This window comes from Chamaea fasciata, unplaced genomic scaffold, assembly GCF_029207755.1.
Source record: "Chamaea fasciata isolate MVZ Bird 193981 ecotype frontalis unplaced genomic scaffold, bChaFas1.0.hap1 SCAF_1, whole genome shotgun sequence".
NCBI lineage: Eukaryota > Metazoa > Chordata > Aves > Passeriformes > Sylviidae > Chamaea > Chamaea fasciata.
Window position 1 is genome coordinate 4,156,833 of NW_027094086.1, and position 24,751 is coordinate 4,181,583.

The 24,751-nt window shown below is 42.3% G+C and overlaps 1 protein-coding gene and 1 long non-coding RNA gene across 3 annotated transcripts in view; one reads left to right on the forward strand and one right to left on the reverse strand.

Annotated features, from left to right (window-relative positions):
* Positions 1-1,147: 1,147 nt before the first annotated feature.
* Positions 1,148-24,751, forward strand: part of SLC45A4 (solute carrier family 45 member 4) — a 62,924-nt gene continuing 39,320 nt past the window's right edge. The window contains exons 1-2 of one of the 2 annotated variants that reach the window (XM_066175356.1): positions 1,148-1,355; positions 2,601-2,648. The gene's annotated coding sequence lies outside the window, so the exon portion shown is untranslated. The remainder of the gene's footprint in view (positions 1,356-2,600; positions 2,649-24,751) is intronic. The other variant, XM_066175348.1, reaches the window with a different exon arrangement.
* Positions 13,503-19,988, reverse strand: LOC136301199 (uncharacterized). Its single transcript, XR_010723810.1, has 2 exons — positions 19,793-19,988; positions 13,503-14,084 (listed from the first exon to the last, which is right to left on the reverse strand). It is a non-coding gene; the product is annotated as an uncharacterized lncRNA (long non-coding RNA).

Below are 24,751 nucleotides of genomic sequence, written 5' to 3' on the forward strand. Positions count from 1 at the left end.
GTGCAAACACCCACTTACCTTGGCTGGGACAGCGCAGGTAGAGCCTCCATCTGCCCCCAGGTTGCCACTTGTGCTCCCTTTCCAACCAAGAGCCCATCTTCAACCCAGAAGCAGTGCCAACAGGCTCATCCTTCGTCCCTGGGCAGCGGGAAAAACTCCTGCTACACAAACTGGGGAATGAGATGCTGGAAAGACGCATTTGAGAAAGGGACTTGGGGGTCCTGGTTGATGGCAAGTTGAATATGAGTCAGCAGTGTCCTGGCAACCAGGAGGATCAACCCTGTCCTGGGGCCACCAGGCACAACATCACCTGCTGGGCAAGGGAGGGATTGTTCTGCTCTGCTCTGCTCTGCACTGGGGTGGCCTCACCTTGAATAGTATGCACTTTTGGGTACCACAGTGTACAATAGAAAGCTATTAGACAGCAACCAAAGGAGGGTAATGAAGATGGTGAAGGGCCTCGAGGAGACAAGGAATACGAGGAATGCCTGAGGACACTTGGTCTATTCACCCTGAAGGAGACTGAGGGGAGACCTCATTGCAGTTACAACTTCCTCAAAAGGGGAAGAGGAGGGGCAAGCACTGATGTCTTCTCTGTGGTGACAGTGACACGACTCGAGGGAATGGCGTGGAGTCGTGTCTGCGAGGTTTCGGCTGGATATTACAGAAAGGTTCTTCACCGAGAGGGTAGCTGAGCACTGCAAGTGTTTCCCACTCAATTCAGCACCAAGCGTGGCAGAGCTCAGAGTGTGTTTGGACAACTCTCTCATGCACGTGGTGGGATTGTTGGGACTGTCCTGTGCAGGGCCAGGAGCTGGACTCGACTTGGGAATATTCCGTGTCACTCTGTGACGCCGTCGCTCTCCAACACCTGCCCCGCCATAGCCCGCCTCGGCTCCCCTCACGTGGGCATCCCTGCAGCGGACGCCTGGGCGCCCCCGTAGCCCTCCCGCCGTCACCCAGCAACGCCCCCCGCCCGCACCCCCATGCCCGGAGGCCACGCCCCTCATTGCATATTCATGACCCACACGCCCACAGCCGGAGGACACCACGCCTCTTGATTCATATTCATAGCCCACACCTCACGTACCCCCGGGAGGCCACGCCTCTTCACTGCATATTCATGACCCCGGGGGCGGGAGGGGGCGGAAGCGGAAGCGGAAGCGGGTGCCGGTTCCCGAGGACCCGGTATAAAGCGGCCGCCGCTGCCCGGTGCCGCCGCGTTCGCGCCGCCGTCAGTGACCTCGTCCCTTCCCTCCTTCCCTCCCTCATCCCCCCCGCCCTCCCCGGCGCCGCCGCCTCCCCCCTCCGCCGCACGGAGCAGGTCCCGGGTGCTGGGGGAGACCCGGGGGCAGGTAAGGGGGGCGGCGGGAGCTTGGGCTGTGAGGGGTGTCTGGGGTGAGGACGGGATATGGGGGCGAGGGGCGGCTGAGGAGCTGTGAGGTGACGGCGATGAGAGGCTGGTGAAGGCGAGGAAGGGTTTCGGGTGAGTGGGCTGTGGGGCTGGTAAAGGCGAGGAAGGGCTTGGGTGAGAAGGTCGTGAAGGGTGAGGGACTGATGAAGGTGAGGAAGGGTTTGGGGTGAGGAAGGTGAGAGGCTGGTGAAGCTGAGGAAGGGTTTGGGGTGAGGGAGGTGGGGGGCTAATGAAGAGGAAGCGTTGGGGGGAAGATGAGAAAGGTTTGGGATTAGGCGCTGAGAAGATTTTTGGGTGAAGGAGTTATGGGGCTGGAAAGGTGAGAGGGTTGAGGAGCTCTGGGGTGCGGGTATGTGAAGTCATGAAGATGGGAAGATAATGAGGATCTTGGAGTGAGGGACGTGTTAGGCTGCAGAGATGGAAATTGGAAATGCCATGTGCTGTGGTGAGAAATCAGGTCAAAGGAGATGTTGGGCTACAGAGGTTGGGAAGGGATGAGGAATGAATGGAGGAATGAGTAAGGTGATGTTGGAGAGACTTGTTTGGGGTGTGTGAGATAGCTACCTCTTTCTCATCAGAATTCATTAAGTGCCCCTTTAGGATTGTGTTGGGTGGAGACTGTACTGGAAGAGGACTTGACAAAGGGACCAAAGGTGGAGACTAATGTACCTTTTCAGACTGTTAAACTTCAGTAGTCTGCCATTTGAATAATTCCACACTTAATCTGTCACCTGATCTCAAAGCTTTATCACAAAACAATTGAGTCTCTCCTTGCCTGATATGATTGTGGGAGGGTACTGGGGGAAGAAATTACTTCCAACTTTGCTCTTAAACCTCCCATGAATGCAGCAGTTTTCCTTAAGGTCATGTTGTCAGTGATCTGCAACTCTTAACATGTCTTAATTTAACACCTTTAGCAGGTACAGAAACTCTGCTTGACCTTGAAAAATACTCTCACTGTGGGGCAATTTTCTGTTGGGGTGCTTTGCCTTCAGAATTCTCTAGGTATAGAGGGGGAAAAGGTGGGGAGGAAAAGATTTAGCTGAGGCTCTGACTCGGCACTGGGTGCGGTGAATGAATCAATGTTGCTGGAGCCTGGCTAATTCGGAGACTTACTAATGGGAAAGGATAGGAAAGATATCGCAGGATGTTGCATGCTAGACAGAGGAGATGTTTTCTCCTTCAGGAAAAGAGATGTTACAAGAATTGGCTCTACAGGGAGAGGCAGCACTAGGTACAGAGCACAGACAAATAACTGCAGCATTATGAGGCTCCGTGGGAAGGAATTGCACTGTTACAGCATGTATCCTTTCTGCTCTGCAAAAACTGCTCCAGTGTGAGCTGCGTCATGTTCCACTGCTATGATCAGACAGTGCTACTAAAATATTTAATGAAATATGGCTTGAGCAGGTGTTTGAGCTCAAAGAGCAAGCTGGTGAATACTTCCTGCTTCCCTCCCCAAGTCAGGCTTTTTTGTAAATACCTGGCAGAGGGGGGTTGCTGATGTTATTGCACTGCCATGGCTTGTGTGACTTCTTCCCTCCTACCAGTATTGTGGAAGATAACGTCTTCCTTGCTTGCTTTGTTTAGTGATTATTCTGGATTGATGAAATGTTCAACATACCTAATTTTTCCCTTCCTAAATAAGGGAAGAGGTTTCAGACAAGAGATTAAACTATTTACTTGACACTTTGGCTATAAATGCTTACAGAAGTGCTTTTTACTGTAAGTTTGAAAAGCTGACACTACCTTAAACTCCTAAAGATGCATCCAGTAGTCTCTGATGCATCCAAAAACATCTGTGAGTTCCTATGTATGTCAAAGGTAGTGGCAGCTGCTGTCTTGGAAGTGAGAGCTTCATTCCTCTATTAATGAGATTGAATTCTATACTAAAGGGAGTTTTCATGACAAAATAACAATTTCCATGATGTAATGGGTGGGATCAGTGGAACAGCTTCTATTTTAGTTAGCTATTTGTAATGTCAGAGGCCAGTTTACATGGGTTGGCTCGTGCCTCTCCAAGAAAGTAAATGATAGCAGTTCTTGTGTTCAATTATGTATGACTGAGGCATCTTTAGCAAAAGGAAAACGTGTGGCTCTACAGATAAACCCTCCTGTGTAACTGTGGGTTAACTCCTGCAGGAGCCTGCTGCTCTCCAGGAGTTCTGTTGCTGAGAAAGGAATGAGCAATAGCTGCTGACGTGATCTTGCTTGGATGCTGTGGGGACTGCCTGCAATCAAGGGCAATCCTCTCCCTCCAAGCTGAAAAGTGCCTCAAAAATTCAGTCTGTTTTAAATACATTTGTATTGTTCTGCCTTGCAGTGACAAGGGAGGTTGTCTTCTGCTGGAGGTGTCCTTAGTCACGAGAAGGTGGCAGGAACACTGACTGACAGTTGCTGAACCTGCTGCTCCTTCAGTGTCATGTTACAACAAAACTCATGAAGTGCAACTTTGTTCATGTGCCTTTTCGGTGGGGTGACACAAGTGGAATATTTTCGTGGCTTCCAGTGAAGCGTGGTATAACTCTGACTGAAACAATGCACATGCTTGTATGTCTAAGTGCATGTGACCTTAAGTTTTCACTCTGAAGCAAGTATGGAGCCTATTTGAGGAGCTGTCTGAAGTAACTGCCTTGATTCCTCCAGGTGGAAATGCAGGCTCTGAGAGAGTAAGCTGGAGTTGGACCTGTCTCACAGGGCTGTGACTTCCAAGGTTAATTACCTTTAAACTCACTCCTGTTCTGGATTCTCTGGCAGGAGTTAGAAAGTTAGGACTTGGTAATATGCTCTGCTTGCGTGCTGAGGCAGGAATGCATGGACTCTGCCTCTATCCCTGTATAAACTTAAATGGATAATTTATAAAAGCAAGGAGAATATTAACATTGGATGGTACCTGCAGAGTAATTCACCAGTGAACCTGCATCTAATATTTGAAAAACTTTATTGCAGTCAAAATACGTTGCCAACTGAGCAGCTTAGAAAAGATGTTGAAGCTTTAGGAGTCATGAATTCCTGGGTGGGAAAATGATGGCTGGAATGACCTGCTAGGTAGTGCCTGCAGTTGTGAACACAGCTGCATGTAACGCTTCAGGGCTTTCAGCGGACACTGAATTAAGCTGCAAACAGTTCCTTTGCACAGGGGCATTTGATCTTGTCTAACTTAGTCTGTAAACTCTGCCTGCAATACACTGCTGTCATCCTTTAGCTGAGCACCTTAGGACTTCCAGCAGCAATTCCTAGAGTAGAAAGCCAGTTCCCCTCGCAGTATCTGGGTACTGCTACTTGCATGTTAGGCAAAACTAGTGAAATCCTTCACGTTGCCCATCACAAGAAGCTGGAGCTGGTAGTTGCTTTTGAGCTTAACTTGTGGTCTGTACCTCCTCTGCCCTTCTAACACCCTAAAGTAATTGCATCAGAAGATCAAGCAGTATGTGTTGAGCAACACTGCATGTATGCTGGTGTCATGTTTGACATAAAAACAAACTTCACTTGCCCTTCAAACTGACTGCAATGCTATGGGCTACTTTTAATAGTGTAAAAGCATGCTGAACAGAGGCAAAGCTATTGGAGTTGAAATGGAGCTTTCAAGCTGATCTGCCAGGAGAGCCCTGTGGAAGTGACAAGGCTGTTGTGATGGAGGAGGAAGCTTTAGCAGCTTGCAGAGTAATGAGTAACATAAAGAACTGTTTGTGCTGTGTTTTAGTTTTGCAAGGGTCACTCCCATAACCTTTATATCTCTAATACTTGCAAGATCCCAGGCTGTGACCTATTCTAACTCCACACATAAGATTCACCAAAACTCCCAACAGAACAGCCTTGTGTGCAGTTGTTTCCCTTAGAGATGGATTAAGTGATCTGATACCTGTTCTGTTGGAGCTCCTTGGTCCTTCAGCTTAGTGTCAGCCTTGTTGAACACTTTCAGTCCATCCACTTGGGGGTTACAGAGTGCAGTGGGCGTTGCTTAGTTTAATATACCAGCACTAAACTGACATGAGTGAAACAATACTTTTCCTAAGCAGAGCATTACACCTGCCCAGTAATGTCTCTATCAAGTCCAATAAACATTGTAGCTGTTGCGTGTTTAAGGCTCCATGCAAAACCAGAAAGCAATCCAGTTGCCAAAGTTGAAGCAGAACACTGTCAGGATGAGTGACACCACATGTATGGCTTGATAGCTGGTGTTTCAACCTGAGAGTCACCTTTCAGATAGGAGATCCTGGGCAGCCCAGAAACCAGGCATGGAAGCAGAGACTGCTAAGCTGTGGAGTGTTGTGAACTAAGGACTGCATGCCTTCAGTGAGCTCTTGCTGTCAGGTGACTTTTACAGTCGGTGGCTTATCAGTTACCCACACATCTTGCAGTTGGGTCACAGCCCTGCCCAAACTACCCAAAGCTCTCACTGGTAAACAGATATTATATCCTGCAACTGGGACTGTAAGGGGCTATTGTGTCCAAGCACTGAATAATTATTGGTCTTCTAAATAAACTGATTCCTCTTTAGTGTAGTAAAGAAACATAATATTCCTCTAAGTGAAACAAAGTACTCTGCATGAAAAAGAGCTGATTTCATACTGTTAAATCTAGACCTCACATAGAGTTGCTCAAGACTTAATTTGCCTTGAATTAAAAGCTGGGTTTTGGGCATCTCAGTGATGGGTTCAGAGCACTGCAGTGCCTGAGCCATGGAATGGTTTGTGCTGTGACCTAACTGGCACACGGTGGCTATTAACTAAAGCCCCTTCTTGCTGGTTCTTCCAACAAGTGCTGTGCAGTCATTTAGACTGCAGCTGGCATACGGCTTTGTAACAACTCGGGACAAGCAGCCAGGTTTCCTCATCAAACTTGCTCTTGGCAAGTGACTCTGGCAAGCATCAGGACACAAGGCTTTTGTTGGGTAATGATTGGGTTTGGCTTAAGAGCTGCTCCTGACCTTGGTTTGGCTCTTGCTGGCGTGTATTCTGCTCAAAACATGAATCTCAATCTATAGATAATGGGAAGTTGGTCTCCACAATGTGGGCCACTAACAAAACTTAAGACCCAGTTAAAGCTGGGGAAGACTTCATTTCCAGGACTCTTATTTTTGGAGGATAAAGACTATTAAAGTTTAGCTTTTGGAGACCTGGCTGGCCTGACACTTCAGGCTTGACTCAATCTCTTTTGCAGTGTTACATGAAGACTGACTAATCTGATGGCCCGAGGTGTTCTGGGAGGGGGCTGAGAATTACTTTCCTTGCACGACTGAAATTGTCAGTCAATAGCTGCTGCTCATGTAGCAAGTCATTAAAGGGTAGGAGATAAAGCTTAGTCCTAAGAGTAAGCCAAAGATACTTTTAAGAAAATTCTGGTGTGTAAATGACAGGAGGAAGGTGTTACCCTGAATTGTTTTGCTGAACTCTGTTTGAAGTGGATTTTGTCAGTATTCTGGGGAGAGAAGGTTGGTTCTCTCAGCAGAGTGGAGAGAGGACCTAGTTTCCTCATCTTGTTTTAAATGAGAGCTCTAATGTTTTTGTAACTGAAATTGAAACCAGTGTTATGCTGACCCTGCATATTTTCTATCCTCTGCTGGCTGGCCTGGACTACTTCTGCATGCAGTGTAGTTCATTTATTTTGGAGACTTGAAAACAAGCCATTATCACCCTTCAGTGCCAGATAAATAAATGATCTAACTGGGGGCTGAACCCAGAGTTCTTTTACAAAAGCACAACTGCATGTCACTCTTATCTTCTGCATTCTGCCCTTGAATATATGATCAATCTTTCTGGACCACGTCCAGAAACTAGTGGCTTAACCCAGCAAGTGATGACTGCAGAGCAGTCAGATTTCTGTGCCACTTAATTTCCTATCATCACTTACACACAGCAAACAATCTTCCAGAATACATTTAACATGAGCACTGTTTAACCTACAACTTTCTTATCAATCACATGGAAGTACAAACAACAGAAGTCAACTCTTAAATAGTCTTGATGCTGGATCTGTGCTTCCAGGTAAGAGGAGTTTGAGGGAGGTTTTTTTTGTTTGTTTTGTTGTTTTGGGTTGTTTTGTTCTGTTTTTGTGGATGGGCAGAAGGCATACGTGAAGGGTAAAAAATACTCCTCCCATTTTATGAGGGGAATATCTGAGCAAGTACACTGGCCTGAGCAGTTTGGCCCAGGGTACTCCCAGAGGAGTGATTTGACAGTCTGAACTATTGCTCCTTAGAGTAGTGTGGCTGGCCAGCTAACTCCCAAGAGTTCAAAAAATAACCCAAAACAAATGCAGAGCTTGCTTTAACACCAGCACTTCTAGCGCATGTCCCATTTGCTATCTGATTCCTATCTGGGGGAATCAGCTTGTGATGTAGGCTTGTTCTTTTTCTTGGCTCTTGTTCTGCTTCTAACTTTGGTGCAGAGGGAAAAGGCTTCCGCTTCTCTGTGCACAGGTACCCTGATTGTTTCCAAAGTCATAGCCCTTCCACCTCCTTAAAAGTCAAATTCCTTTCAATGAACTGAAAAAAGAGAGTGAATGAGCAGTTACCTGTTCCCTTCATGTTCCAACAGTCATTTCTAGCCTCACAGTTGTAGCTTTTTCTGCTGCTTTGTTTTCAAATCACCTTTCCAGTTTGTCATCTTCCAGGTACGGTCTGTCCAGAACTCTCATTATGCAGCTGCATAGCAAATCTTTCAGTCTACTGAAGAAATGGAATTGAATCAGATAAGGTGTGTCCCCTTCCAGGCAATTGCTCTTGGAATAGTTTGCGTGACAATTCAGGGTGCCAGTTGAAAATGAGCCTTTTGACTCTATAGCACTAGTGGGATCTCTAATCTTCTTTGTATGCATATGACCTGGACACTACCATGGCCTTTCAATTGTGTAGTAGCCCCCAACTAAGCTGTATATAGAAGGGTTTGGGTTCCCATACAGTGAATTTTGTGCTAACATCAGATGCCTGTGTGTCTAGTGAGTTTGGCATTCTATTATTAGTAAGTCTTTTACTGGTTAGGAACAGGATATATTTGTGGACAAGTAATAGCCTTGGTGTGATGACTTAAGATAAAGCCTCACTACTTTGTCCTAGGGTATTCTTAGCCTGTTCATGGCTAGATTTCTGTAACATCACTTTGTCAATGTAAAACCTAATGAGTCTCAGGGATGTACAGTATAAACTTGACTCTGTGCTCCTTGAACAGATTTCACTGAATCATCCAACCTCTTTGTGGTACAGCTACACTTAAACAACAACAACAACAACAACAACAACAACAAAGCAGTGCTCAATTACTGCAAGCTACGAAACATGTACATTCATCAGACTACAAACTTCCAGCTCATTCCAGCAGCCCAACACTGCATTTCCCTCAACTGCACTTAGTAGTTTTCTCTTCCTCATTAACTATACTCCTAAATTAACACGTTCTAAGAAATCCATTCCAGTTCTTTGTTAAGGCTGGTTACTGAATAACTGGCTGTAATTAATGCCTGAATTTATCACTGGTACAATACTGGCTACACTGTTCCTTGCACTTCAGCCTCTTTAAGAAGCTCTTTGTGAACAGACTCCCTGTCTGGGTGGCTCTGTGAGGAGTCTGTGTATTGCTGAGTATCTCGCTTGCAGGATTCTTCAGTGAACCTGGTAAGTTGCCCTGATTGTGGATCACAGCCTCATTCTGTCTGTTTGGAGCTTAGTAACTGATGTGTCCCTGACAGCTGTTCTGACCTTTGAAATTTTAGGGGCTACCCACTGACAAAGCCACTGCTGCTAAGTGGCCCATGGTCAAACATCACTATCAGAGGAAGCTTTAAGTCCCTACATGCAATTATTATATTGACTGGAGTTTTATATATATTTATATGTTGGGAAAGTTGGGTGGATGTTCCTACATTTATTTATATATATATATATATATTTTTTATATATATATATATATATACACGTACACCATAGCTTATGAAAGACAAATTCTTTAAGTAGGGAATAAAATTTCAGCTTTACATGCAGAAATTACTGCTGTCCAAATGATTTGGAGATCTTGCCCTAGGGGATAGGATAAGAAAGCTGCTACAGTTCTGTGCTTCAGGCATTCACAGTAAAATTGTTTTCTCTGTGGAAAAAAAAATAGTCTGAAATAAAGGGGTGTTGGTAGGTTGGTAGTGGTTCCCCAAGCTTTAATACTAAAGGTATATTTTCTAATGAGGCCATGTGTTTAAATACTTCAGCTCTGTTTTTATAATACCTTTTTACTATGCACTATACTCTCCTTCTTGCATCTAGATGAATGTGGTCAGGGTAGAAGTGCTGTGCAAATGAAAGCAACACTTGGTTTATCTCCAGTAGCAGCATTCAGTTCATTAATATTGCATTTCTCTGTAACTTAGAAAATGAGTGGAAGCCTGCCTGTGTCAAAATATTAAATAAAAATGGGTTCCTTATTTTTGCATTAATGACTGTCCAGCATAATTTTAAATTCTTACCTGATGCAGTTATGGTCATGCCATTTTAATACTTCATTTTCTTACTCACTGTTGATGTAGGGATTAAATAACTTCCTTTCTCATTGTCTGGGTAATAGTCATATCTTTTCAAAGAATGAGAATAACAAGAACACTAGCCAATTCTTGGCTTTCACCAGAGAAATTTTTAAAATATTGGACCAGACTGAGAGGAAAGCAGGAAGCCAAGGCTGGAAACTTCTCTGCTCCATCCTCTCTGATAAAGTAAGCAAGAGCCCAGAATTTTCCTTCATTAATTTGTTGGCCTCACAGGACAAATTGGAGCTCTAAGTTGCTTGATGTGAGCAGCTAAGACTAAAGCTACATAAGTCTGTCTTTTTGTATCTGAAAGGGCTTAGGCTTGTAATAATGCTGTGACCCTTCCAGCCTTGCAGGGAATAATAAAAATACAGCAGGCTTACATGAGCAATGAATACATCCTACATTGTTTACATCTAGGCCTGTAATTTCATGTTAGATCTTCACTTCCAAGACTTCTGAGTAGCTTAGGCACAGAATTAAACTGCGGATTGTGCAGCAAAAGCCTGAAAGTCTGGGAAGCTTTTTTCATCAGGTAAGTGGGGGGTTTTTCACTCCTGGCATATGTGGGGAGGATGTATCCAAAGTGACAGACAAGTGTCATTGCTCACAGACTGGTGGGATTCAGCTGTGGCTGCAGCATTGAACTGCCAGTGCTTCTGAAATAGTTTAATCTCAGCAAATGGTTGTCAGGCCTGCTCCTCTTGGTAGGGAGTGTTTAATAAAAAGCATGTGTGAAGGCACATACATGTGTGCAGTTTGTTTTCTGTTCAGCAAAGAAATGTGGGATCAGGCCTCTCAAGATCCTACCCAGATGGCTGCTTTAGCCCATGTGTCCTGAAGTAAACTGGAGTCTGTTTTGATTACACAATTCTTCAGAATGAATTAACATTTCATACCTGGGAAGTCTGTCTATGCTAATTTCAGTTCCATGTTTTGAAGGCTGAGTTTTGCTCTCCTTGCCAGTGAAGGTTTAAGCCTGGTTGATGCTTATTGTAACATGACAAGTATTCTTTCATCAGGAAAAATACAACATACGGTTGCACAGTTTATATTCATTGTGTTTTTCCAGTCTTCATGTATGAGTGGTGGTGAACAAGGGCGCACAAAGTCCTCAGAGGAAGGTGAAAAAGCTTTCGTAGCAAAAACTTGTTTGAATTATACACACTGCTGTTCACATTACTACAGATAAGTAGGAAGACTTTTACGGGCACCATGTGAACTCTTTTCCTGCAGGTTTTATTTTTTTCCTGATAAACGAAGACATTTTTATCCTCTAACTCTCTACCTCAATTGAGTTAACTTAAACTGAATGCAGCTTGATTGAAAACCAGAATACAAGTTAAGGATAGTAATGTGTCACATCATGGCTGTTGTAATGTGGAATTGAAACTTAAATAGCTTTTGGATTAAAAGGAAAGGTTTAAAACAAAATGGAAGTGACCTTTTGAATTATGCCTGTTTTACTGTATGATCATATGTACTTCTCTAGAGAAGTCTATAGGTCAAAAGTCTGCTCATGTGTTTTGCAAAAATCTTTATATAGAGGTAATACATTGAACTTTGAAATTTGTTACTGGAAGAATAAAAACTTAACAGGATGATAAATGGATTTCACTTAAATGAGATAACAGGGATGTGGTGCCCCTGTTTTATCTGTTAAATCTTGACTGCTGTACAAAGCAACATTAAATTATTTCAAATCTATTTAGGCTCTTAAAACCTAAAGCAGTTAAGGATATGTTATGGTTAACTGCTGATTGCTTTAATCAAATCCTATTCCTCCTGAAAATCTGGCAGGTGATGGTTCAAACGATAAAAACATTAGTTTGTTCCATATGCTGGTCCTGTAATTGAAAAAGTAAAATGACTAAGCACAATGTTCTCAGTACAGCCACCAAAATAAAATACAGCCCAGAAGGGCAAGCCACGCATTTCATTAAAATCGGGTTCAGTAACCATGAAATTTATCACCCTAAGGGCTTCCTCACTCTGACAAGTGACTAAAGTGTAAAATGTCAAATACCTCTGTACTGACCAGTAACTTGCATTAACTTTAAGATTTTGTTAGTCAAATACTAGATTCACAAGCTACAAGAAATGAATAGTTTTCTTCCTCAGCTTCCTGTGTTACTGCTGAAGACTCTCACCTACATTCACACCTACGTTTGCATGCAGCACATGCAAATGTCTGCCTTTTTGGGCTCTGGGAGATGGGAGATTTTGTGTGTTCACAAGTGAAGATGAAAGAAGGGCAGGGAGCAACCTCAGTTTGTAGAGCCATGAGAAGTTGATCCATGAGTGGGGAAGGAAGGAGTGAACCTGCTGGTTGTCCTCCTCATGATGGATAATAGCACTTCTGTTACTCATTGCGTCTAGAGTATATTCTCTAATTCTGTTACAGCTTGGGCCAATCATTACCTTTCTGATGGAGAGATCACGTCATGTTGTTCTTTCAACAGCTTCTACATTTGAAACCTCTGTCAAGACTTTGTTTAGAGATCATCTCATGACCTTCAGACTTTGCAGTCATGTCTTCTGGTTCCTGTCCTTTTGATTATTTCCTCTCCCAGTATTTGCTGCTTGGCTCAATCTGATGTACACCATGCTTTGCTCACTGAAGTGTTTGGCTTGGATGTTGTTGTGCTTGATGAGAAATCATTTGTCATATGAGGTGATCCTCACCTCTAAAAGAATATAGGGACAAAAGTGAGAATATCTTCCTTCAACAGGATGTTCCTTCAACTGACTTGGGTTGTGCTTCTCTGCTGGAATCCACAGGTCTTCCTGAAAAATGTGCAATCCCTTCTCTAAAATGCATCAGGAGTGGTGTTTGAATAAATATTTGTTAGGTTTTTGTTTCACACTATGCTTTTGATCCTTACAGAGAAAGATCCCGGTTCAGTAAACCTGCTCTCAGTGCATGGGCTGATAATACTTCTGGACCAACACTAGAAAGCTCCTGAAACAGTATTCCCTACTTGGGAACACTGTTTTGGAGTCAGCTGCTCTTCACAGCAAAATTTGTGGAAGCTGTTGTAATATCCTCTGAGTCTGAGTGTCCCACCCACTTCGGTGATGTTTTCATTGAAGTTTGACAGAGCCTGAATATATTCAGGGATGCATGGCACATCCTACTGCTTATTAATAAGACTTAGGAAATCCTATGTGACTGCTAATTTATTGAAATTTTCAAGTATTTCAGAGTAGGATTTTCCCTGGAAGACTTCCTGAGTGACCAAATTCAGGCAATTCTACTTATTAGAATCAATTCTAAAATCTCTTCCTTGAACCAGAGACCTACAACAAGCCATTCAATATGCCAAAGTGCTTACACAAGGCTTTTAGAAATTCTAGGCAAAGTTAATGTCAGCACAGTGTCACCAGGATTACTGCCAACTGCTCAAAGCCTCATTCACTTCATATTTTTGTTTTGTCTGCTCTAAACAGCTGTGTACTTCAAGCAGGTGTAGCACTTCAAATATGTAGAACTATATGCATCACTATATCAAGGTAACAACGTTTTCTTTGCTTTTCAAAGACTTGGCCAAGTAGGTGGTAAAGTTGAATGACAAGTCTGTTAATTTCAACAAATTTACTTATAAACACCTTGCAGACAAGGAGACAGCAAAACAATTCAGGAATTAATATTGTATCCCTTATCAACTCCACGTGTGATAAATGGAATTAGCTGGTTGTGATGTTAGAGAAAGGAATCTGTAAGTGTTAACTGTCTTCATGGGAACTGGGGTGGAAGCCAAGCCACTATCTTGTACCAGAATAAACTGATAAGAGCAAGTGTTCAGTTAAAAGTAGAGCAGTTGTTTAAAGAAATAGTCTGAAGACGTAAAACTCTTTGAACAGTTGAGATTACGTAAAATGAGCAGTATTCATTCAAGTACCTGACTTTAGTTTTGTAACTTTAACTCATCCCCTGGTAGAAATGACAAGTGTCTTCCTGGTCTCCCCCATTTTTCCCCACAGATGCCAGCCTTTGATTTCTTCTGCAGCACAGAAGTGAGAACATCCCTTTGAAATTTATCTAGTCAGGAACACCAAACAGCTTCAGCTAGGTGTTATGTGTGCTCCCATCATCCTTTGTCTGACCTCTGCCATAGTGATACTCCTTGCTTGGGATGCTGCTGTGGGCAGTTGCCATCTCCTGGAAGACAAACATCAAGATAGTTTTGAAAATGGTGAAGTTTAATATATTATTGCAAGTAGAATCTTACAATAATAAGTATCAGGTTGATTAGGAGTTAATAGATCAGGCAGCTGGATGTGTAACATCTGGAATACTGTGAGGTCAGGCTCAGCTTTCCAGAGGAGCAGTGAGAAGACTCTCCATCCGTTACACTTTTAGGATCAGAGAACAGAAAGATCTTGGAGGTTGCAGACCTGAGTCCCTATCTTGTGATGTGCCTGTTCCCAACAGCTGCTGCCAAACTATAAAGATGATTAAACCATAGAAAAAAGTAGAAACTAAAACTCTTGGTCTGGTATTTCTTCTTCCATCTGAGCAGAGCAGTAGAGACAAATCCAGACTGAATGTGAGCAGAGCAAGATGAGGAAAAGTCAGTGATGCAACCTCAAACTTTAAGCACTACAATAAGGTGTGTGGATGACAGAAGATGAATGAGAGGTATTTAACTTAAATCTCTTCATGAAGCTCACACTCTTGCTAGATGCTATTACTCAAGTTTAGAGGATGCTCCTGTCAGTCTGTTGAGATGTATAAGCAGGGAGCCTCAGAGCACTGAAGGCAGCATTCACTGATCAGCCCACAGTTTGGTGAGTTCTTCCTCTGTTCGGTGAATAGCCCTACAGCCCCTGAGCTGAGAGGTCCTTTAACGTTAGGTGCCTGCTAGACTAATTCTAAAGATTTATCTGAGCAAGACATTGCTGTTCCTCTTTATCCTTCAAATCAACACCCACCAAATTTCACTTGTTACTCTCCAAGCTGTAGTTGGAGAGTAACAAGTGAAATTTGGTTTGGAGAGTCTTTTAAAATTTTAAGGAGATACTCAGTCCTGAATTGAAGCTGTAGCTGTTATTTGCACCTACTCAGTCTTTGGGGTCCCTTTTATATTCCTTCCTCTGAAAATGGCTTACACTAACTGCACATGTATTTTGGTGTCTCTTTAAACAGTAAAGACACAAAGCCAAATTTATCTTGTCAGGTATTCAGGTTACTAATTCTTTCTCTGGATTTTCCCCTTGGCTTGAGATTTCGGGATCTATCCAGGGTAACAGAATGAGCAAAAGAGATTGCTTGTTCTCTGAATGCACTTTGCAGAGAGGATCCCATCTCTTTGTGAGGATATTAGATGTCTAGTAGGATAACCTGCCAGCTCAGCTGTTACACTTCAGTATCAAGCTAATTTGTGCACTTCAGTTTTGGTCTTTCCTTCATTGTTTTGCTCTTCACATATGCTGCTTTCAGTGCCTGCACTTATTAAAGCAGCTCTGCCTACTTAGGGAAATACCTGTGATATTATCTGACCACAAATTCATTCTGCCTCTGAGAATGATCTGGAAAGGCACTCTAGCTGGTATGCAATTAGCCTTGCATAAAGAAACAACCACTAGATTAGCTTTGTTTTCTAAACAATCAATTGTGCTTGTATAGGCTGAACCTCTCGCTGCCCTATTCTTTGTGTCAGCAGCCCTGTATCTATAGAATGACTCAAATGCAATCACTTTGAATCTTACAGCTAAATTAACACTGGCTATGACTTGTTGATTTTAAACACCTTTTTAATGCAGAGAAACTCTCCCCTTCCTAGAAGAAGCCTGCCTAGTCCTGTAGACACTATTGCAACAATGTTTTGTTCTTATGGATATTCAGGAACAGCTGCTTTAACATGAGAACGATTAATTCACTGAGGATGTTTTAGGTAATCCATCTGTTATCTGATAGTAACCTCCAACAGAAAATGCTTTGGGGAAACTAGATGCCTTTCAAACAGCATTTGCTTGTTTAGGGTGGGTTGGTTTGGGTTGGGTTTTTTTTTGGCGGGAGGTGGAAATAATAGCTCACAAGGGCAAGCAGTGTTCAAGGTATTTAAGTGTACATTAACATCTCTACTGCCTTTACAACCTGCTCGTGGTACTCCCAGCTGCCTTGTAAGAAATAGTTATGGTGCAACTGCTGAAACATTGATCCCTCTTAACCACTCTGCCTTGGAAACTTGTCCTTGTGGGTCCTTGCACCTTAGAAAGGTGCAAGACCCATGATCTGGATGACATGATGATGCTTAGAGTTCCATGGATGAGATCTGCCCCCATTTCACAGTGCAGCTTTGTCCCTTGGGGTTATATGTTGAGTTTCCCTTGGAGGATGGCAGCTGTGTGTATTGCAGGAAGCATACAGGAAAAGTAGATGGGACTGACAGAGCATGACTGAATGTTCTGACTGTGAGAGGGCTAAACCTAGACTGGGAGATGATTTTGCTTTCAAATATTTTCACCTGCAAGAACTTCTGTAGTGATTGCACTGATGTGACAGTAGGGTGCAAACACTTCTCTGGTGCAGGAGTTCTGCAGGTCTCACCCCACAGCAGTCCAGATGTCTGCTGTTGAAGTGGCATGGATGCTGGAGCTTGTGCATCCTCAGGAGGAGAACAGCTGACAGTCATTCCCAAATTAGGTAAAAATGCCAAATTATGGCAAGCCTTTGCCAAGTATTTCGTAGTTCTCCAGAGTCACAAATGGAAGAGGTTTGTGTCCTCTAAATATTGCCCTGCTAGCTGGTCTTCATGTATCGAGTCCAACTGTCAAGCACTTGTAACCTCTTATTATTTTAGTGTATATGTCAGTAAATATCTTATCCTGCCAGTTCTAACAGGGTTAGAGCTTGGCAAAACACATTCTAAAATAGCATTTGTTCATCGTCCAAAATCAAAATGTCCTGATCAGGCTGATCTTAAATGTGGCCATCAGCTTTCTGTGGGGCTGCTTATAAACCAGCTGTCTAAAGCATATTATTTGCACTAAAATGAGTGGTTTGTAACTTCGCCAAAATATTGTCTGTTTATTACCTGTGGTGGGTTCCCTACTTTGTTAAAAGTACTGGTTGTGGAAGTTCTTACTGTGTTGATCCTAAATGCTGTAAATAAGGTCTGAACTCAGTGTGGTGATACAACCCTTTTAAGCGCTGATTTATCCATATTATTGACCAAACACTAATTTTCAGATTTTTTTTACAGTTTAATAATTATTGTGGTTAAGAGGGGATTCTTAATTTTGTTTATCTTACACCTTACTTAAAATATACAGACTGTGCATCACTCCTCGGTTCAAATGTTTATTTAAATAATTGAGAAACTAAATCAAATAGCTCTACTTCATGGCAGCGTACATAAACACGTCTGTCACGCTGGTATTTGGGACAGCCTAAAAAACTGGAGCAGGGATCTGCTCAAGTGCTCCAGCAATACTTTTTATGGAGTGTGCTTTCTCAATGTTTGTTTGTAATTATTTGTTCTGCTAAAGGGAGGCGCTGGAGATGTTTACCAAAGGTGCTGCACCCTAAAATTGCAGTTTCCTCTATTAGCACCACCTCATGCAGTGAAGGTGTGGGGCCAGAGGGGTGGAAAGCAGCTCTTTTACCACACCCTTTGCAGCACGGATTTAGGAGGAGGTGGTATTTTTTTTAGTGCCAGGAAGCCAGGAAGATAGGAAGAAATAAATGTTATCTCTAAACATCTTCTATTCCTTTCTTTCAGTACTGAAGTGATGAGTTCCATTTAATACTTCATCAGGGGATGTTAGAGTATTTTCTTTGGCTCAGATGGAGGGAAACTCGGCAAAGCCTGCATGGGGAAGGGCAGAAATCTCTCTCCCTTGTGCTGACAGGAGACAATTTCCAGCAATCGTGATGAATCGGTGTGGGCTCAAACTGCATGTTAGGCTGTAAATGCTGGTTTATTACCAAGCAATCATGGTGATGAGGTTCCCCTTTGATCTGTGAGTCCACTAGAACAAGGCAAAATGAGAACACTTAGTGCAAGATGATATAACTGGTTATATATACTTGTTTACAAACCCTTTGGAGAATCTGAAATGTGAGAAACCCTCTTCTGTGATGTTTTGGTTTTTCTCTGAGGGAGTAATTATTTCCTCAGAGTTTGTAAAATCCGGTCAAAACCTGACTTCTCTGTCTTTGTTGGAGGGTGAACAAAATTCTAGGGATTTTTTCAAAAGCTTCCTTTACCAGAATTTTCTGAGATTGAATGATGGTAATGTGTTTAGGGACTGGTAATTGAAGATAATTCCAATGAATTAGACTTTGCAGACATTAATGATATGCTAGAGGAAGTCGGCTTATGAAGATCTATGCTGTGCTCTTTTTCTTGTCTTCATCTATTGAATAGCTTCTGTAATTGTCTAATACATATTCTGGCAGTATTTGGGTTTCTTAAGTATTTGCAGCCTGAAGAAACGAGCCTGTGACTTTTCAGGGAGGGAATATAATTAGTTTAAGTGCCAGTACATGAAAATAATGTGCTTTTCACAGTAGCATCAGTAAGGGATGTCTAAATTTGCAGATACAGACTAAGTAATCAGTCCTGGCTTGACTATTTTTATGGATGAATATTAATGCAAAACTCTAGTCTCAACCTATTACAGAAAGTATTTCTTATTCTGAAGAATCAGCAAAAGTTGCTGTGGTGTATTCCATTTTCCCCACTACAATCAAGAGGACAGCCTTGGTGAAAAAACTTGCAAAAAAAAAAAAGTGCCACTAGCAATGATGTCCTGACAGGATTATTCTTGCCCCACCAGCCCTGGACATTGCTCTTCCTTCTGCAGGAAGGTGGGATTGGTGCAATTAATCCACTTGGTTATGTATTAAGATGTTTGCTGACAGTAGCCTTAATTTTGTTTCCCTCTGTTGTTCTACTTCATAGAGACAGAGGGAACGAATCCATTTAATTCAGATGGGAGATAACATTCGGGGTCAACATGGTTTAAAACCTTGAGGATCTTTTCATACGACATTCCAAGCTGGACCATAGCTTTAGCTCAGGTCAGACTGAAGTTTGTACCTATCTGAGCAAATTAGTAAGTTTTCTCATTGGAAGTCATTATTTGCAGCCCATAACAGTGTATCTGCACGCTGACCTGAGTGAGCTCTGTCCCCATGAAGTTTTGAGTTTTGTGCTGACTTGGTTGTTACTTTTTGGTTTTGAAAGGTGTTAGTGCTTGCTGGCTTGCCCTTTACCTAATTTTGGGTGTAGAACCTGCTAAATGGAGATGCAGCCATCACAAATCAGGCATGTCTATGTCTTTGCTGTGAAACTGTTTCTTAGTGGCTGTTTTCTTCCCAGCATCCCTGGTCCCAGCTGTTATGTTTTCCATTAGCTCTGAAGGCTTCTCTGCTGCTATTTATGCATGTACCCCCTTAGCTGTTTACTTGTTTAATGCATCTGTATTAATAAACATGAAGGTAATGTGAGCATATATGACTTTTTTACCTATCAGTAAATCAAAATACAAGTTAAATCAGATAATGCCACCTCTCTAGTTTAACAAAATGAAGTATTTCCTACTAAAAACAGCAGCAGCCGTGATTTAACAATGTAATCTGATCTAATATTAGTAACAGGCTGTGCCTTTAGGGAGCAATATAATATCCAATCCACTGAATAAAGTCTGTCTCACATTAAATTCTGGATCCCTCTTAAAAAGATGGCTTCCCAGAATTGTTTCAGTAATTGCATAAAGACCCATGATTTCCTATGTATTTTTCCCAGTAATGAATGGAGAAATTATGTTGGCCCCCAAAATACAAAGAATGATGAAATAGTGCTGTCTTACAAAGCTGTTCTCCCTGATGTCACAAGCACCTTCACCTCTACACCTTACCTCTTGAGTTTTCTATTCCTTCTCATGTGGCCAGGCAGGAAAATTCCAATCAGGGGAGTTTGTCATGCCCAGATTGCCATCTGTGACAGCATCACCACACCTTCCAGCAGGAACCAAAATCTTGCTCTTGGTCATTTTCCAAGTAAACTGTGAGGGGATGGAAAGTGGGTCCCAGGAAAGCCAAGGGGGTTCTAGTCAAGGCCATGCTTTATGGAAAGAAGGAAGCAGGAAACCCTATGGAAATTTAACTTAGGCAGGGCTGGAGTTTGTAAGCCTGTGTATGTCAGGCTTTAATAATTTCTGGAATTTTGTATACATTCCGAGGAAAGGGTGCCAGAAGTCTTCATTAACCCTTCCAAAGTCAAGCTGTTCATACCCTTCCTTTTATGTTTTGGATTGTGGTTTGGATATTTATTTGTTGGGGGAGTGGAGGATGTCAGATGTTCAGTGTTAAGAGTAGAAAAGCTGCCACCATCATCTGCTTCTCTTAGATGAATTTGTATTTGAAACATCGTGTTTTGGTTTAAACAGCAAGGCAGAGGTTGTAAAAGACATCAACTGACTTACAGTGTGTGAAGAGTCCTGAAGGCAGACAGAAGTTTGTGTTGGAAGAAGTGGGAAAAATGCTGTTTCTCTGTGTGAGGTGGATTGCTCCATATTGTTTTAATTCACAACGTGCTGCAGAATGACTTACCCCTGCCCAGACCTTGCTTCTGTGGCCTAAATTGTGTGGTAGCTTCAAAAGTAGGTCATGATGCAAAAGCACTGTGCTGTTTCCAGTGGCTCTTTTCGCCTTTTCTTTTTTTTTTTTTTTTCCTTTTCTTTTATTTTCTTTTTTTTTTTTTTGAAATCTCAGGTCTCAAGATGAACTTGCTAAGAGTGTGACCTGCAGTCAGTGTTAGTCATAGGGTTGTTTGGCTACAGTGTCCTTGTAGAAGAAGCTGGTTTATGCTGTTGGGTTTCAATGCCTTTGATTACCTAAATGATTCATTAGATGTTAGGACATGTCAAATGTGGTTCTTTATTGCACCCAGTTAGCCTTAACCTTTTTCCTTTGGCAGGGTTTTAGTGATTCACAACAGGCCAGTCCAGTGTAATGTAAGACTGTTTTAAAATGAGAGGTTGACTTTCAGGATCCAGAGGTAACATAGCTCATGTATGGGAATGTTGTTAAGTAATACATGATATAATTGATTAAAAAAAAATATTCCTGATCAAGTGTAGTCTTCCCTCTCTGATAGGGTTAATACAGTTCTGTTTTTAGAAAGTAGTAGCTAAAAAGCTTTCAATGTTTGCATTTAGCTCTGTCAGAAGTCTTAATGGGAATTGAAACAACTGCCTGCCTATAATTCTGCCCTTTTGAACCAAAGATCCTATGACTTACCTATATAGCAAGTCAGAGAGTTTGACTACACCTTTATGATGGAACAACTTCATCAGATCACAGAAGGATACAGCCCTTTCTCTGAACTTTGAGTAGGGTAGTTGAGCACATTTATCCATCTGGGCCAAAACCTCCAGGTATGTGTGTCTAGATGCTTTTCTTCCTAGTGCAGTGACTGAACACTTGGGTAATGACATGGGCCAAAAAAATATCCCATGTGGCCAGTTCTGTTACTATAAACAGCTGCTAATTATTAGCAACAGAGCCGCAAAACTGCCAGGGAGAAAATAGCTGCCTGTTGGCCAAGCAAGTGGTGTTCTGCCTTGCATCTGGCAAGTACAAGGAGAATACATGAGAGCTCTCCCAGCATGCCTGAGGATCCTTCTGCCTTCTGCACAGCAGGTGTCTGGAGCTGGGCAGATGAGTTTGCTTTTTGACCTTGTGGCCGCAGGGACCACCGACAGCTCCTTTCCTATGTGAGCTGCAATTTCGCGTTGGCTTTGGGTATCGCTGCCCAAAGGGACACTTCCAGCCGCTCCTGTGGCTCCCTGTTATGGTGGTATGGATCCCTGCTGCCAGCCAGATTTTATAAAGGATTTCTTTAGCTGCTTGGACATGTTTTTGTCAGCTTAGTTTTCAGCCTGGATCAGTTACAGTGTCTGGTTTGCTGCTGTGCTGCTGGTGTGGCTGCGCAGGAAGCAGTGGGAGTAAGGAACCAGGGGCAAAGAAAAGGAAAAACAGACTGGTGCTCTTAGAGGAAGTACTTGTTTATACCAGCTTAAAGCGATTGAGAAACCTAGAGTATAAGCAGTGGAATAAACTAGTAATGTATTTTATGTGATATTTCTTTACGAAATCAGTTGCCTGATCTTAGAGAGTGATCTTGAATGTATTTTGAGAATGGACAAGGCTTTGTAAGGCGCTGCAGCCACACTTGCAGAGGGATTGAAGGTCAGTCTTGCCTTTAAGAACTGCTCTTTTACAGCAGCATTCTCTTTGTCTGTTGGTGTGATGGAGCACAGAGCATTTGGACTCAAAACACCGGCAATTATGCTCAGACAAAAACCATTTTACTCTTGGAGAGGCACAGGCCCATACGATGTGTCCTTTCCACAAGCCAGCCAGATGCTGCAGCAGAAGCCATTGTCCACTTTGCATTGAATTTTGGAGGGAATAAGTGATGTTTGTCTGCAACATGGAGGTAGAAGTGCTCAGCCAAACATTTATTTAGCCATAGGAAAAGACAGATAAACTCAGAATGCCTTTCTTTCTAATGCTAATATTAAAGCTAAACTTAAATCAGTCTAGAAAACTCTTCAAGATATGGCCAGATTACTTGAAAACCTGAGCATAAACCAACTTGGCAGAAAAGTATTTGACAAATAAATGGAATGACAGGGCACTTACAGGCTTGTCAGCCTGACATGATTCACAGGTGAAATAGTGTGTTTGCTAGCATGGGTGTCTGTGGGATGCACTCATTGCAGCATTGGAGGAGGGTAAGTTGTAAGGCTGTGGGAGGAATGAAAATCTTCTCCTATTAGACTGGCAGCTTCTGCAGCCTCTTTTTTCCTTAGTAAACATTTGAATATTTCATTAAGTATGTACACTTACTTGGGGTTTTTTTGTTGTTTGGGGCTTCCTGATGTGTTGAGCAGAATGGATCACCGACAGGTCCTAATGTGACAATGATAACTGTGACCAGAATTATTAAAGCCTATTTAAATTTTAGTTGATTCTAGCTAAAAATTAGTTGATTCTTAGCTATTTTCCATTGTGACGGTAGTGGTAAACAAGGAAAAGTCACTGTATGCAATGATGGCTCAAGGTGTCTCTTCATCCTTCCTTACTGCATCAAGAAGGTAAAATCCATTTAAACTTTAGAATCTTTGAGTTAGAGTGTTTCCAACATCATTAGAAAATAATTCCTGTGAGCAAAACTGAATGCAGGTCTTCATGATTTGAGACAACTTTGGTCAGTCTCTATCCTTGCACATAGAAGAGAGTTATGATAATGGAAGAGGCAGATCTTGAAGACAGCAGATAACTACATAAATGACTGGAAGTTAATGCAATAAACTTGAGAGAAGAGGATGAGATAAGGAGTAGTTTATCTCTGTTCCATCCTCTCCTTTTTTCCTTACATATTCAGTGTGCTTGGACAGAAGTGTTTCCATCATTTTCAGTTTGCTCATTCCAGCTTTTCGTAGGCTGTGCTTATTTTTCTCATTGTCTTGGGTTTTAAAATTAGTGCATACCACCTCTTCTGAGATTGTTTCTTACACCAGTAAATGCCTGAAGGAATGCCCAATGGCTTTATAGGAAGAAAACCTTCTGAAAGATTTGAAATCTTCTCATGGTATCCAGTTGTTTTCTACTTGCCAAGCTTTATTACAGGTCAAAAAAATACGTGTGTGATTACCTGAAACGTGCTGTGTACTCTGCAGCTTACAGTCATATGCTTTGGCACTGGTTCAGAAATTCTAGTTACTTGTCAAACAGTGCATTCCAATTCCTTGTTAGCAAGGGAGATCTGGAAATATACATCAAAAATAGTTCAGTCTTAAAAGATTTGGGCAGGATCACTGTTAACCTCATTTTATTTTGATATTGATGGGTGTACTACCAGTCTGCTGACCTCCAGATGGTGGCATCACAAATGCAGAAACACTGTTTGTCAAACCCCCAAGTCCTGAACCTAAAGACACACTGAGATGTGTGATAGAAGTCATTTGCCCGAGGCATCATGTTGTATAATTGTGTAGCATGAGCTCTTTGTGCATCCTAAGCAACATAGTGCTCCCTAGGGAAAAGAAAACCATGGAATTTTGTGGGCTACAGAGATGACCTATATAACACTTCCTCTTCTTTGGCAAACCCTGAGGAAAGGCAGTGATTTTCCTTTGGTTCTTTGATGGTTCACAGGCACTGTCTGTGAACAGTACCTATTTGAGGCTCAGGATTGTTGACTTGTCAAGCCTGTAACATGTTTTGTGTTTGACACGGTCATATTATGCCTCAGTTTAAGGTGGGTAGTAAAAATATAACAGATAAGATTAAAAGCAATTTGAGAAGCTTTAAAAAATTTTGCTTACAGAATAGGTTTTGGAATACATTACTCGCCTGTTTTGTTGGAATATTAACTATTGCTTTATAGGTTTTTGTCATTGCTGAAACATGGCCAAAGGTCAGAGTAAAATGTGCAATTAAGCTGACAAAGAGCCAGTGTCATCAGTGCCCTGTTCCCATAAACACTCGGCAAGATCAGAAATATTTCTGTGTCTTAAGTTCTGTTCACACCCAACCTATCTACAATGCCCAACAGGAATCTCTTCCCATGGATGAAATTCTTCATTCTACTGCTTTATTTGTTGTTAGTTATGAAAATGCCCTGGAAAACCAGCCATGAAAAACAATTAGTGCTGGATGCAGACATCAGAGAATTCTGCATTGGTATTTTAATCCAGCTTCTCTTCAGGTGCCATTTACTTTGGAGTTGTTTGCTGCCTAAAAGCCTCTGTTATATTTACTTCCATCAGGTAAATGATTTTTTCTCCCTCTTTCAGAAGAAAGAA